Below are 15873 nucleotides of genomic sequence, written 5' to 3'. Positions count from 1 at the left end.
TTCCTACCTAACACTCCAGCAAGACCGGGAAATATAAAGTACCGGAGGGTAATGATACAGTAACCTATTGCAAATGCAATACATGGCAAATACTATAACATAAAAAGTGCTTAGAAAATCAACCTTGCAATGTTAGAGTAAGATTCTTTACTTCCTACCTTACCAGGTTTGAATTTGATCCTCTTCTATGGCAACACTATATCACTATGTATCCGCATTATCCTCTCCTCTAACTATAGCTGTTACAAATGAGCTTTCTTTTTTGGAGGTGTTACCTCCTCTTCTGTATTAAACAAGGACGACTACATGTAATCATAATACACATAGTATGTTAGAGAATACACGAATCGTCATCTACTCATTTAATTGCAATAACTGTAGGATGCTATCAATTAACTTACAACATTGAATTTTTGAAATACTAAGGCTTTTCTACCTCAGGAATAGGTTACCTTAGCTGTATCTGACGAAGCTTTTAGGAATTGTTGGTCCTCAATGCTCTTCAACTTTGTACTTAACTTGGCCTTTTTTACCTTTTTGGGATTCGAGCTTCACTGATGAGTCTTTTGTAGACGAAACGCGCGTCTGGCGTATATATAAAATTTTAATCCTGGTACCTATGATGAGTTTATTCACACAATCACTATGATTTTGATATAGCTATATGTCTGCCAACGTGTATAAAGAAGACTTTTTTGTTGCATAAACTGAATGTGACTTTCCCCCTTTCTAATACTGGTTATTTCAAGCATTCCTGTCAAGTTTTTTTCATAATCAGTTCAATAGTTTGAGAACAAATCTAGTATAATGTTAAAATTTCTTTGAAAAAAATCCAAATTAAGCCGCATCATGATAGAATAAAGTGTATACCAATAAATTATCAAATATTTATCTCATCTGCCTACAAACAGTCGAATATGATACAAAAGGTGACTTACGAATGATAAATACCACTAATGGACCTCTGTGTCTTCCTTATATGGTCTCTTTTGGCCAATGTATACCTCTCGTTTCCTCAAAATATCAACTTTTTAGGTCAATAAATAAAAATTGGGGGGGGGGGATTTCACTCATTTATGTTAGATATGTTATAATAAATGAGCTATTGAAATATTAAAGCTGAAAGAACTATCCATATAAAAGTTTACTGTCTCCACTGAGGTTTCAATAAATTCTTTAGTAAAAGTTAAATTTACGCAGGGGTTCCAGAGAGGGACATAACAAGCTTTTCTATTAGTGAATAATTTGATGTTACTGCTTTTAAAAATGATTTCACTATCTTATAACTATATATTCAGGAAGAATCACCTATCAAAATATAAGAAATAAGGAGAAAATGCTCCCCAAAACACTGAGTATAGCTTGCTCTGTCTGCTACATATAATATTTATGGTAAAATCCTATTTCAAGGGAATTTTCTCGTAAAATGTGTGTTAGAGACATAATGCACTCAGAATATTTCTTTTTTTTTACTATTTCACTTAAATAGCTAGAAATTTTAACAAATGAGAGTACTCACAAAGTCAAAGCTTCACGTGCAGCTTCCCATAGTAGGTGTAATACCACCAATGATTTTCCCCTATAAATCTTTGTTAAGTTTGAGCATTTCAAAAAATGCCTTATCTTTGTATCAAATAAAGGTTTACTTGGCATGATCAAAGTTTTATCCTGTCCAGTATCATAGACTAAATTTCAAATAACATTTCATTGCATATAAGAACACAACCATCACTGGAAGTTAACCAATCAAATGTATCTCTCTTTTTATTTACCTTTGTGCAAGCTTTAGTAACCATGTAACCTCAAGTATCCAAAATATTCTATAAAAACCACGATAAAAAACAATTGCTTCTTTGAAATACTTAAGATATATGTTCATGACATAGATTGATTTTTTTACTGCAATGAAAAGTAGGATTATTTACCTACTGTCAAAATCAAGGGAATATTTTTTTCTATCCTTTTTCGTATGCAACCGGATATGACGTACTAAGACTATGTGTTATAAAACCTAAAGTAGTAATTGCTAAAAATACCTTATCCGTTGGAAATCATATAAATATAAAAAAAAATGTGATATGAGATAATACTCCTATCAAGTCAAAACGTGTAAAAATTAAAAAAAAAAAAAAATAATAGGTCAAAATACGGCCTTCAAAACGAAGCTGTAAAGGGACCAAAAATGACTAGTGTAAAATAATTTAATTAGGAAAACTAACGGTCTAATGTGATTATATTTTTATATAAATTCCAAAGTAATAAAAAATGTTAATATTATCACGTGACTTTAGACTTGTATAAAACATTCTCTCAATAAGATTTAGACATTTCTCATCAAAAGTAAAATTTATAATTTACTATATTTTGTTTCAATTGTCCTAACTTTTTACTCTTAACTTTGAGCCAAAAATTTTTTTTTTCATCTATTTATGATACTTATAACTAAAACTTAGAGTAAATAATTTATTACGTTGTGAAAACCACTATTCAGGTTTTTTTGTTCTTTTTTATTTACAGTGTTGAAACAATTTTAGCATACTTCATTGTTATCTTTAATGTCATGTGATCTCTGATGGAGAGTTGAATCAAAGGCAATCATACCACATCTTCTTATTTTTATATTTTCATAGAGATAACTTATTTACTAGTATATAAGTAATTTATTCAGATCATAACACAGATTTGTTTACATTGTATTAATTAGCCTTTTCATCTCAAGAAGTGTAGGTGAAATGTCCCTTTAGCGTGTATATTTAGCAACATGATTGAGAGGCTATAAAATATGCCAATTCACTGTGCTAATACACTTCTTTTTCCTCATCTTTAAATTGATTAAAACTGAGATTATTATAACTGTGTTATAGTAGCCTTAGTTTCGAACAAATTAGAAAAAAAACAAAGGAGGTATTGTAGAAATTAAAGAGCTTGTCATTCTTAATATTATTTGTCTAAAAGAGCGCATTGTATTTACACACATTTATGAACAATGCAGTACTGTATTATCTTCACAAGTTTGTTTTTCATTCGCGCCTTTGTAAAATAAATCCTGCCTTTGTAAAATTTACATGTAAAATATAACAGAAACGTTATAATATAACTTGTATCTTGAATACGAGGCTTGTGAAAGGTTGTACAGTATCATCCATCCTCAAAATGGGTAAGTGAGTTCATACTCATTTATCATACATAGCTGAGAGTCAATGTTTGAGTTGTCGGAAGAATTAAGATAAGAAATTCGTCTGTAACTTTTTTATGACCAGTCACATTATTTTAACTAATATATTGAAAAATAGAGACATCGTTAAGGTGTACCCTTAAAAGTAGAAAAGCTTGCATTTGATTTTTAGTTGCTCATTTGAAAAAAATGAGGCAATCTGTCTGGGAAGAAACATACCAAACTATGTCTGACTTAACCAAACTATGACAAAATCACTGTACCAAACGCATCTTACCACATTTTTGTACCTGTGTCAACGGGCAGTAGAAATGATAACATATTGTAAATCAAATATAGTTTCTATATCCTGTTTTCTGTGTCATTTCGTACGTATTTATTCATCAAAATTATTCATCAAAATTATTAGTTGTAATTAGATTTATTATAATCAAAGTTATTAACATTTCTAAATAATATGGACTATAATATAGTAAATTGTACGGAAGGCAACTGTATACACGATATTGGGAAATGATATGCTTCATAGTGTTTTATTTGAGAGACTCTCTTAAATCGAAGGAGCTGTCAAATCTCGTTATGACAGTAAGCTTAAAGATACTGATGATTTTACACCAATAAATTACAATGTATGTAAAATGTAAAATGTGCATATCAGAACTTTTTGTACATTTAGAAGAGCTACCTCTCCATAACCATGATAACACCTGCTTCGCCAGTATATAGCCGTAAGATACCTTCAAAACACCTTTCACTTCTAAACACACCGGACGAATGAGATGTAAAGGCATTGACCAAAACAAACACGGTTTTAAGTGTTTTAATCATACAATCTTGTACACTTTCTTATAGATACTTGATAAAAAATAATATTGAAAATAATTACAGAGGAAATAGACAAATAACAAACTGAATATTAAATAATATTTGCATTTTACAGACCTTAAAAAACAGAATATATATATATATATAGATCGATCTTTCTAATGTGCTGTTTTTACATAAGGTAAAAAATGAACAAAAAGCACACTATAGTTATTGTTTGCAAACGTTTACTTATATCACGTAAAAGGTATTTGGCATGATATACTAAGCACATGATCATTTTGCATTTTACCTAAGACTGATCTTAAGTTAATCGTGTCTTTCATAGACGATCTTTTGGTACATTTAATTGAGTGCCCTTTAATTGGTAATTTTAGTTTCTTGTCGGTCAGTTTGATCTCATGTAATTACAAATTATATACTAAAGGTATATTGTTCAGTCTTCTTGCGTTTCAGAAGCAGTCACCGTTGAAATGAATACCATTCTCTGTTATACGCGTCTGGCGTATATATAAAATTTAGTCCTGGTATCTATGATGAGTTTATTTCCTAGTTCATGTATACTTCATGAATTGCAAAATATAGATAGCAATGCAAAAATAAAAGCAAAATCAGTGAAATATATATAAAAAAATGAATAACAATGGTTTGATGACAATACAAAAGTTACAACACCGTTTTAATCCTCAATTTGTAAGCATGTCACAATAACGACAGCATTCGGTGTCGTCTGATGATGAACAACATCTGCAAAATACGTTTAAAAAAGACGTGTATCCTTGTGCCGAGTTTTTGTTCTGTTGTCCCGAGTCTTCGTTTTGTTCTGATACAGTTTCTCTAGTACAAGATAAACAACAGAGTGGGTCATTATCATATTTACAGCATTCACAGCTGTTTGCTTCTTCTGACACAGGTTCCAAAATATTTTGACTTCGTTTACCTTGGTGCATTCTATATCGCCAATTTAATCCTTCCCATCCTCTTTTTAATTGTTCCAAAGTTCCTGGATACATAACTCTGCGACTAATCAAACCTATACCTTCCCATGCTCGTTTTGTTGGACGACCACTGGCTTTCATCCAAGGCATATCCCATGCTTCCCATCCCCTTTTGACTGGTGAAATATTTGAGTTCACGTTATGTTGAGTGTTCTGTGAGGTGAGTAATGCATCCAAGTAATTAGTAGCCTCATTACTTAGAGACTCGACCAAGGTCACTGAAATATAAATTAAAAGAATATTTGAGTTCATTTATTAAATTTTAAATTTTTTAAACTGCAATGTGATGTACGGCTACCTATATTTGTTCTAACATTTTCCAGCAAATAACAGTCAGTTAATGAATATTTATAACTTACATAAAATAAAATCCATTTTAATGCCATTAGACATATTTCGTATGCTTGTAACAATACAAATTTAAACAAATAATTATAAACAACAAAATAAAAATAATACAGAAAAATAAAAAAAAAAACATAAGTGATATAGGTTCATGTTAGTTTGTACAAAAAGAATTCATAAAAGATTCATATGATGTACAGTATTTGCTTTTTTAGAAGCAATAATATTGACCATCATTGTCAAGTATTGACAATAATTGTGTATGTGTTCAAGAGTATTTAAATTCTTTAAACAAGAATGTAGTCAAACGATTTTGAACTTTATTCCGTTGGTGCGAGGGATTGAAATTTCACAACAAAATAGGCATAGCTTCTTTAAAGGAGAAATTTCTTACTAAGAAAAGACAATTTATGTGATGACCTTTTCTTGTCCATACAGACACACCAGACTATAATCATGCTAGTTGTCAGAATATATATTCATGACAAATTCTTAGTTTTGAATTAATAGTGTCTAATGAATCGACTAATGAGATCATCTGTCATATGAAATCAACTAATTATACGTCATCAAAACAGCTGACCAAAAGATATCTGACCACCGAGTGAATATTCACAGACTTACTGAATCATGTGAATGCTGTAAAAAATACGTCTACGATTCTTAATTGATTTTCCATAACTATTTTATCCAAAGTTATCAATTTTATTCATTCGATGCATATTCTTTTGCTCCTATGTTATGTTTAAACACGGAGACGCCTCTACAGTCTGCATAGGGATAAATAATAATACACAAAAGATCACGATACGATCCGCAAATATCCGACGGAAAAATAAATAAATGTAATCTGAAGCAAATGGTTTGTCGTTGAAAAATAGAGATATTAAATTCATCGATTACAAAGTGATGGTAAACTTTAGATTCTGGAAAATATTATATCTGATTTGATTTCATCATAACGATCTTGGAATTTTTATTTTCTCGTTACAAGCCTAATTCAAACACAAAAATATGTAAATGAAAATATAATCTGGTATAAGAGATCAAGAAAACACAATACTCGAAGGAACAAATGTTTTAAAGCAAGACAATTAGGAGACGATTCTTATAAATTCTGTATATGTAAGTTGTTAAAAGGATATCAAAGAGAGATTCAAACTCGTAAATCGAAAACAAACTGACGATACCATGACCAAATAAACGAAAATCAATGAAAATTCAAACAGTACACACCACACAACATTATAGACAAATTAAAGACTGAGCGAACGAACCTGACCAAACACTGCGAGTGACCTTAGGTGCTCCGATCAAGTGGCAACCGTCACATATTAAAATATGAATATGAAGCAAACAGTATGTGCTTAAAGAGTACGTCGATACCAGTAGTTATGATACAGAACAAGAATTAAAGCCAGGCACTAGAAAAAAAAACGGAAAATATTAAATACAAGAGAGGGACGAAAGATACCAAAGGGACAGTCAAACTCATCAATCTAAAACAACTGACAACGCCATGGCTAAAAATGAAAAAGACAAACAAACAACAGCACACACGACACAACATAGAAAAATAAAGAATAAACAACACGAACCCCAATATATATCGTGCAAAACTTTTAAGAAAGAAATCGCTGTTTCAGAATCTATTAAATTCTAGATCTTATTTCAAAATGCGTTCACCAAACGTTTCGATTGGCTTCACAACATCCAAAACTTTAAAACATCAACCACTGACGTCAAGCTTTTATTATTACAACGAAATTACCAATTATTCCATAGCTTTCAAAAACGTTCGATCATCTGGCAAACACTTTTTTGAAAAAAGGAGACTATCTTGTAAACTTTAGGACAGAATTGTGAACAGCATATATATTTCAAGTCATTATAGATGAACTGTTAAACATTTCATATTCTTCTTTCGCATTTTTTATTTTGCCTCTTTGTTTGATTAAGAAAATAACTAATCAATTTAATTTAGACGTCCAGAGATCTATCTTCCATTTTTTCATACAAAGCGGTTTACTACTACTATATATGCTGAAATATAAACCATCTGAAATTATATCACTGTGGTAAATAAAGGCAACGGTAGTTAACCGTGTTCAAAAGTCTTTAAAAATCGATTAAGAGAAAACAGATCTGGGTTACAAACATTTTTAGAATAAATGGTGGATTAAAACTGGTTGTAAGGCTAACCAAACCTCCCGCTTATATGGCAATGTTGAAAAGTATAGCTAAATTGACAACACTAGGTGACAGGAATACAGAACAAATAAACAGAAGAACATTCAGCACATAGAAATGCATAAATACGTAATTTAATAATTCATTTCAACAGGCAAACTGATGAACAACGGCCCCCTTCCATTAGCAATAGCGCATCACACCACAAATAGTGGCGTCTTTTTATAACTTTTATATAATCAAAAATTTCTTACATTTAAATTAAACGGGATTCAAAAATTTACAATTTTCTTTTTTCAAAACACTAGTCGAAATAGTTATCATGGTTATCGCGGTCTTGAAGGGTTATTTTAACGAATGCTGTGACGACGTCATAATTATAAGGACTAACACATTCCTGTATCCATTGAAAATGGAAATTAATTCCAATAAACTGACAATTAAGACATACGTGAAATGTACCGAAAATACAGAACACAAACGATAAGACAAAACCCAATATCCAACTGAACCCACTGAAGAACATAACTAAATACCTGAATGTTGGATGTATAAATACCGAGACACCAACACTCGAAAAAAACAATCATATTCAGGAACCAGTCACATTCGGTTTCTTATCAGATCGACGAAATAGGTGTTAAACTACAATCTAGGACGTTGTAAAAATGTTGTTAGTCAATTTAGACACAAACACAACGCATCGACAAACCGTGATGATGTTCTTAAAATAAATTAAGAGAGTGTCATCTTTAATCTTTCCTCCTCATAACTCTGTTGGGGCAGATTCTGCATAAGGAGCATACTCCTGTATAGAGAGAAAATGCACGAGCATAATGCATCAATCGAGATATGTTAACACAATACGACGGGGCAAAGGGAATGTTCCTGCAGATAAATTAGAATTTGATCATTGGGAAGTTGAAATCATCCCGTTTGTCATTTTAATGCGAAGTCGTCAATCGGTGTCAATATTGAGGAAAAGATCAAGGTATGGAACAGTCCTTCTAGTATCAGTAGTATTCTTAATTTCAAGTTCACTTGAATATATAAGATGCAAGTACTGACTGAAATATGGGTTATTTAGAGATAGGACATCAATAATATATCTGAAAGGTAAAATTAAAGCATTTCGCAAGGTGCTTTTTCTTTTTGTTCTTTAATAGAGGGCTCTAAATGAATTCTGATCATACTGAAATATTAATAAAGCAACTATTCTAAACAGTACTTTAATTTAATGAAATGAATATCTCTTAATTATCGAAAACACAAAATTCTTTGAAGAGAATTGGGGGTTGCTTTGAAATATTATACATTGTTTTACGTGATTCAACAAATTTTAAAATATGTCATCTACAATAAAATGGATTTTATAGCTTTTACTATAACATTTCAATATTTCACATTAAATCATGTTTGGTTATGTTAGTTTTATCAGTTTAATGGGATTCATTTTATAATGTTAAAATACCAAATGACAATGAATACCATTTGCATGTTGCATTTGCTTTCTTGTAGAAATTAAGTAGATTTTTTTTATTTGTTTAAATACCCTTTAGCTTCAGACGTAGTTTTTCCTTTTGACTATGTAAGTTCGACTTGAGATATGTATTGCACAGTTTGTATTCACATTTATATATTAGTAGCTTTAGGAAAAATAGGTTTCATTTTAATTTATCATAAAGCATTAAAACTGAAACTGAAAAATGATATTACAAAAATTGTTCTGTTGTACTCAAATTTTTTTATACAAGTATGTTGTTTCCTAAAAACAAATATAATTCAAAGAAAAAGAATTAAATAAGTTATAGAAAGAGTTGTGATAAATCCAGAATATATGGTCCGAGACCACAGTTATTTCGTAGCGCTTTTCCTTTAGAAAATAAATGAAAATTAAAACAAATCCTAACTGCGCTTTCAGAACAATATTTTTACAGTGTGTTGTACTACTTTTGGGACAAATTATATTAAAATTATAGAAAATTTCATCAGCTGTAACTCAACGTATGGCAAATTTTATTTTAAGGGGGTCTTGAAATCTTTTGACAGCTTCCAAAATGCTAATTTGTAACCTTTTCTAGCTGGACCAAACTACTACTTGACTTTCAAATTTTTTAAAGTGTAATGTCATCCCCTACTTGCTATTTGAAGCATAAAACGAGAAGAAATAGATTTGGAAGGGGTATAAAAATAATTGGCAAGTAACACACTGTCCACACTAGGGACTATATTCGTGGACAACGAAAATCAAAGGACGACAACTGTGTACTTGGACCAAATGACTAACTGAAGTACTCCGTTCAATCAGTGTCCGGTTGAAATAGATTATTTAAAAAAACAAACAGCAAAATACCTCTTCCTAAATCCACTAATGTGAAGATTTAAAAACAAAAATTCCGAACTCCAAGGTAAATTTTAATAGCAACGAAGTCTATAAAACATGACAAAGGGAAACGCTCGAAAATGATGTTCCTTATTAAAAGGCTCAAATCAAGAAAGTTTTTGAAATGTTATATACAGTTTCTATCTGATATTTACACTGTTTGTTAGTAAACACGTTAGTTGCAAATGTATAAAGTAAGAAAAAGTTCATGTGTCAAGAGAGGAAGTCCGGTAGCCGTGCGATCTAAGAAGCTAATCTACTGTATCACAAGCCTGTTGAAATTGAGGTTGTAAGTTAAAATTCCAAACGTGACAGGTGAGTTCGACTCCAAATATAACCTATAATGCTGCAATTGGAGCTAAATAAAGGCAACAGTAGTATACCGCTGTTCAAACTCATAAATCCATGGACAAAAAACAAAATCGGGGTAACAAACTAAAACTGAGGGAAACGCATAAATATAAGAGGAGAACAACGACACAACACTACAATGTAACTAACACACACAGAAACGGACCAAGCATCAGACAAAATCCTACGAGAATAACAAATATAACATCAAAACCAAATACATGAATTTGGGATAGACAAGTACCGTGACACGTCTTATCGCAATGTCAATTTACACTCAAAAATAAGAGAAAACAAACGACGCAACGTTAAATTGTAACACACACAGAAACGAACTATAATATAACAATGGCCATATTCCAGAATTGGTACAGGACATTTTTAAAGGAAAAAATGTTGGGTTGAACCTGGTTTTGTGGCATGCCAAACCTCGCACTTTAATGGCAATGTTAAATATAACATAGAAATGACAACATAATATTACAGGACTACAATACAAATAAATAGGAAAACGTATTAGACAAAGAAACACATGATTAATGAATAACAAAAAGCATCAGGCTTAAAATTTAATACGCCAAAAACGCGCATCGTCCACACAAGACTCACCAGTGACGCCCAGATATAAAAGATCGAACGCGAAAAAAAGTACAAAGTTGTACAGCACTGAAGATCAAAAGTTGAAAAAGGTTGTGTCAAATACGGCTAAGTTTTTATGCTTGGGATAAGAACATCCTTATTATTTAGAACAATTAATGTTATTGCAAACAGTAAATTTTATCAAATGAATATAACAGATCTGAAGTATTAACTCATTACATAAAACAAACACGAATACATAATGAATGACCAACACAGAATAGACACACCCGACTCAGTCCAGGCCTCAACGCAGTAAATTATGAAAATGACGTCACATACGATGGTGAAAAGGCATTAAAAATTACGTCACATACGATGGTGAAACATTAACAATCAATCAGATGCAATGGGATGCCGCATGAGTGAATAATCCAAAAAAAAACCGATTTTACAAAAGGCCAGGATAGATGAAACTGGAAACAATAGAGATACTTCAAATGATTAGACTATTGATGTACCACATATGCACCCTCTATAAAAGATAAACAAACTCCACCTTAGAGACCATCATAATGCAGGAGTTGTAGCCGCCGTGCCTCTGAACTACCTAAAAGTATTTAAAAAACAAGTCAACTAAGTCCTGTCCGCGGAAAATACCAAGTGGATATCCAAAAATCATTAACATAAAAGAAATGGCAAAGCGTAAAATAAAAAGAAATAGCAAGGCGTAGAAAGAAAGACCATGAACAGACAATCAAGTCCACAGAACATGACACGAGTTTATCATCGAGTTTAGATTTTCGGACCTCATGTCTTAATCATTTGAATTTGCCTTTCAGAACTCTTAAATTGCAAGTTGGCATCTGGTTTTAAAAGAAAACATTTGTGGAAAACAGGTTATATAACATATAATCCATGAATGTATCACTCTTCGTATTGGAAACTAAGCCTACAACAGGTTACAGTATACAAAGATTGTATTTTTCTGAAAAAGTGAGTGTATAAATAAAACTATTAAAAAGTCAAACACTAATCTCAGAGGCAACATATTAAATACACATGCCAACATTTGTAAGTATAATTCATATTGAAATCACAGCAAACATTAAACTGAATGTAAAGTTAACATCCTGTAGCTAAAAGAGGGACGAAAGATACCAAAGGGACAGTCAAACTCATAAATCTAAAACAAACTGACAACGCCATGACTAAAAATGAAAAAGACAAACAAACAACAGCACACACGACACAAAATAGAAAACTAAAGAATAAACAACGCGAACCCCACCAAAAAACTAGGGGTGATCTCAGGTGCACCGGAAGGGTACGATAAGCTAAGATATTAGTAGTACAATCAAAGAAATAAAATGCGGAAGAAGTTGTCAGGATGTGAAACTAAGTTGGTTGACAAATAAACCTTGAAAATAATTGCGAAACAGACTACAATTGATAAAAACTTATATAATTACTGTCTGAGAAGTCTTTTGATGTTATTCTAGATTACATGGTCATGTTGATATAAAACTAGATCAGACATGCTTTGTGCTAGTAAACTTTCTAATTTTTTATTGAAAATAATTATTAAATTCAATAAGGTAATATACAACAGTTCAGAAGACGAGAAATGAAAATGTCCATGGAAATTACGAGAATTATTAACAATTATGCCTAGCAATTTACCATAACTCAACGTATTAAATAATTGAAATGAAACAATGTCATGCTGCTATAACAAACAATTTAGAATGGATAAATGCTATTTTGTAAAAAGAAAAACTAATAGTATAATTAAGCTCATCATATATTTCTGATTTAAGTCATGGGATTCTTTTTTATTCTGAAAATTGAAAAGTATCGGTCATGACAACTTTTTCACTTTATTTTTCACATATCTAAATGTTTCGTTCTAAATTATTTTTATCCCCTATGCAATATTAAAAATTATATATGCCTTTGTCATTATCTTTGTGTCGATGTAATGCATTGGTTTATGAGCATATATATATAAAGCAAGTAGCATTTATGGTTTTATCAATTCGCTATTGTAATTATGCATTGCTTGTGATTTCGTTATGTTGTGTTTAAGATATTTTAAACTATAATTTTGACAAGTGTTTAAGTTACGTCTAGATATGGAAAATGGAAATTCCAAATCACAAAATAAACTTATTAGGATATTAAATCTGTAATATATCAGAAACACTTATAAATTCTTTCTGGAAAAAGAAAATATTTCAAAGCAAAATTGAACAAAACATGTTCATCTTTGCAAATTTGTGTTAGAATGGTCTATAACATCAAATTATACGGTGTGGGAAACACCTTGGAGAACAACTACATCTTCATTTCTAACGAGATGAAGATATTTTATATTGCTATTCACAACACCAACCAGGAGCAGTTACAACGTATCATGCAAAAAGAGATAATATTTAAAATGATATTTTTCCATTTGTTCTTATTACAATAATAGTAAAGGAAGCACTAATGGTATCCCCGCCTTATAAAAAGAAGTAAAAGTATAAAATAAAATGGACAAAACTACAAATTTACTTTTTGTTGTAATCTTGACTATGTGTCAATGTTGTCAGTTGTTGATTGCCTTTGTGTGTACGTATAAGTTGATATCGTAAGAATCGGGTGTAGGTAGATGTTGTTGAACTGTTTTATTTTGTAATTATTATCTGATTATGTAATTGTTTGATTGATTAGTTTATGATTCCTTAACGCCTAGCGAAAAACAAAATATGTATATTGAGGACACTAAACTTGTTAATAAGATTCTTGCTACAGACGTCGACAGCACCGACATTAATTTTTTTTTACAGAACTTTAATTTCAAAAGATGTTTAGAATGTTAAGAAGTGTAATTGATATGACACAAATGGTACGAAGCAATTAATCAAATTTATAATTTTGATCAGTTAATGAACTTTTATTTGAACATAACCAGTCATTCTCATGATTCCTTAATTCGTTTGTTAAGTGGGAAAAATTCATTATATCGAAAATTCCGAAATGCACTTTAAAAAAATCCTATCTAGAAGATTAGATTCAAAAATTAAAAACAAACACATTTATTGCTATGCGATATCGATACCAATGCATTATAACTAGTAAACTAGAATGAAACATTCAAAATGATAAGAGAACAAATTGAAGCGGTTGTCATATTTCTGCCGTGGAAGGTGTTGTCCGATTCATGAAACCTTGGTTTTAATTTGTTCCACATCGTATAATATTGCTTTTGACAGTCTATGTCAAGGATAAACTAAATAACTTAGAAAATATTAAGGCCATTATAAACTTCACACGTCAACATTAAACAACCATAACTAAAGGAAAGAGTAAATAAACTCATCATAGATACCAGGATTCAAATTTTATATATACACCAGACGCGCATTTCGTCTACAAAAAACTAATAAGTGACGCTCGAATCAAAAAAAGTTTAAAAGGCCAAATGAAGTACGAAGTTGAAGAACATTGAGGACTAAAAATTCCTAAAAGTTTTGCCAAATACAGCTAAAGTAATCTATTCCTGAGGTAGAAAAGCCTTAGTATTTCAAAAAAATAAAGTTTTGTTAACAGTAAATTTATTATTATGAACATATCAATGATAACTCAAGTCAACACAGAAGTGCTGACTACTTGCCTGGTGATACCCTGGGGAAATAAATCTCCACCAGCAGTGGCATCGACCCAGTGGTTGAAAATAAACTCATCATAGATACCAGGAATAAAATTTCATATATACGCCAGATGCGCGTTTCGTCTACAATAGACTCATCAGTGACGCTGAAATAAAAAAAATGTTTAAAAGACCAAATGAAGTTCGAAGTTGAAAGATGTTATGAGCATTCAATATCTATGTAATCATTCGTGGGCCATAACATTGGATATAGCAGTCATATACCCAAACCTGGTCTTCATGCGTATTTTTATCATTCTTTCATTTACTGCTTTCCATTCTACATCTACAACATATTGCTTGCTCTTTTGTAAAAGGAATAAAAGACAGTCATGAGCATCACAATAATTGCAACTATTCTGACATGAAATGGTTAACCTTTCTTATTATCATATAGTTATATATACTTCTCTATGGTATATGATTTTGATTACTTTTTCATTAAATGCTGAATTGTCTATTTCTGATATTTCTGTCTATTGTTTGTTCATATCAACTAAATATTTCAATTTTAATCGTACTTTTCTGGTTTTTTTATGTACCGGCGATCTGCAATTTGGTTATGATTAGAATTAGGATAAAGGCATAAAATTACCAGTCCATTTTGTACTACTTTGATACCGTATAAGAAATGGAAATAACACTTTGAAAGCCAAGATTGTTTACCGCTGTGGATTCGTAATGAACTATATAAATGAAAGGGTCGTTAAAAGAATCGAAAAGTATGAAATCAAATGATAAAAACAACGACATAATTTTTTGATATTCTTAACGGATGATCGTAGAGGAGCAATTAATCAAATTTATAATTTTAATGAGTTCAATGACTCTTATTCTCGTGATTAGTTAATTGGTTTGTTGAAGGAAAAAATTAAAACATAGAGAATTCAGAAATGCTTCAAAATATCCACTCTAGAGGATGAAATTAAAAAAAAAGAAAATCTAAGAAAATTCATACAGTTTCGTTTTATTGGGGTCAAAGCCATTAAACTGGTAAACTCGGATAAATCAATCCAAATAAAATCAGAACACATAAGAGCGGTTGTCATATTTCCGCCGTGGTAGGCGTTGTCTGATTCATGAAGTCCTTGGTTTTAATATGTATCGCATCGCCTAGCATTCCACTTGATAGTCGAATACATGTCAAGGAAAAACTAAATATCAGATAGAAAGTCGATTGTAATATGTACACGTCAACACCAAACACCAAAGCAAAGGAAAATGACAATATATCAAACAACAGTCCATAGAGATAAAGTAACGTAGGAACTCAACAAATAATTATTATTAGATATAGGAAGATGTGGTATGAGAGCCAATAAGACAACTCTCA

At 31.1% G+C, this 15873-nt stretch overlaps 1 long non-coding RNA gene across 1 annotated transcript in view; it reads right to left on the bottom strand.

The window, feature by feature from the left end:
• Nucleotides 1–3981: 3981 nt before the first annotated feature.
• Nucleotides 3982–15873, bottom strand: part of LOC143046921 (uncharacterized) — a 31733-nt gene continuing 19841 nt past the window's right edge. The window contains exon 4 of the long non-coding RNA XR_012969310.1: nucleotides 3982–5216. This is a non-coding gene — a long non-coding RNA (uncharacterized LOC143046921). The remainder of the gene's footprint in view (nucleotides 5217–15873) is intronic.

The sequence above is a fragment of the Mytilus galloprovincialis genome, chromosome 9 (genome assembly GCF_965363235.1).
Source record: "Mytilus galloprovincialis chromosome 9, xbMytGall1.hap1.1, whole genome shotgun sequence".
In the NCBI taxonomy this organism is placed as follows: domain Eukaryota; kingdom Metazoa; phylum Mollusca; class Bivalvia; order Mytilida; family Mytilidae; genus Mytilus; species Mytilus galloprovincialis.
Note: the sequence above shows the minus strand (reverse complement) of the source record. Positions and strands in the feature narration are given on the sequence as shown.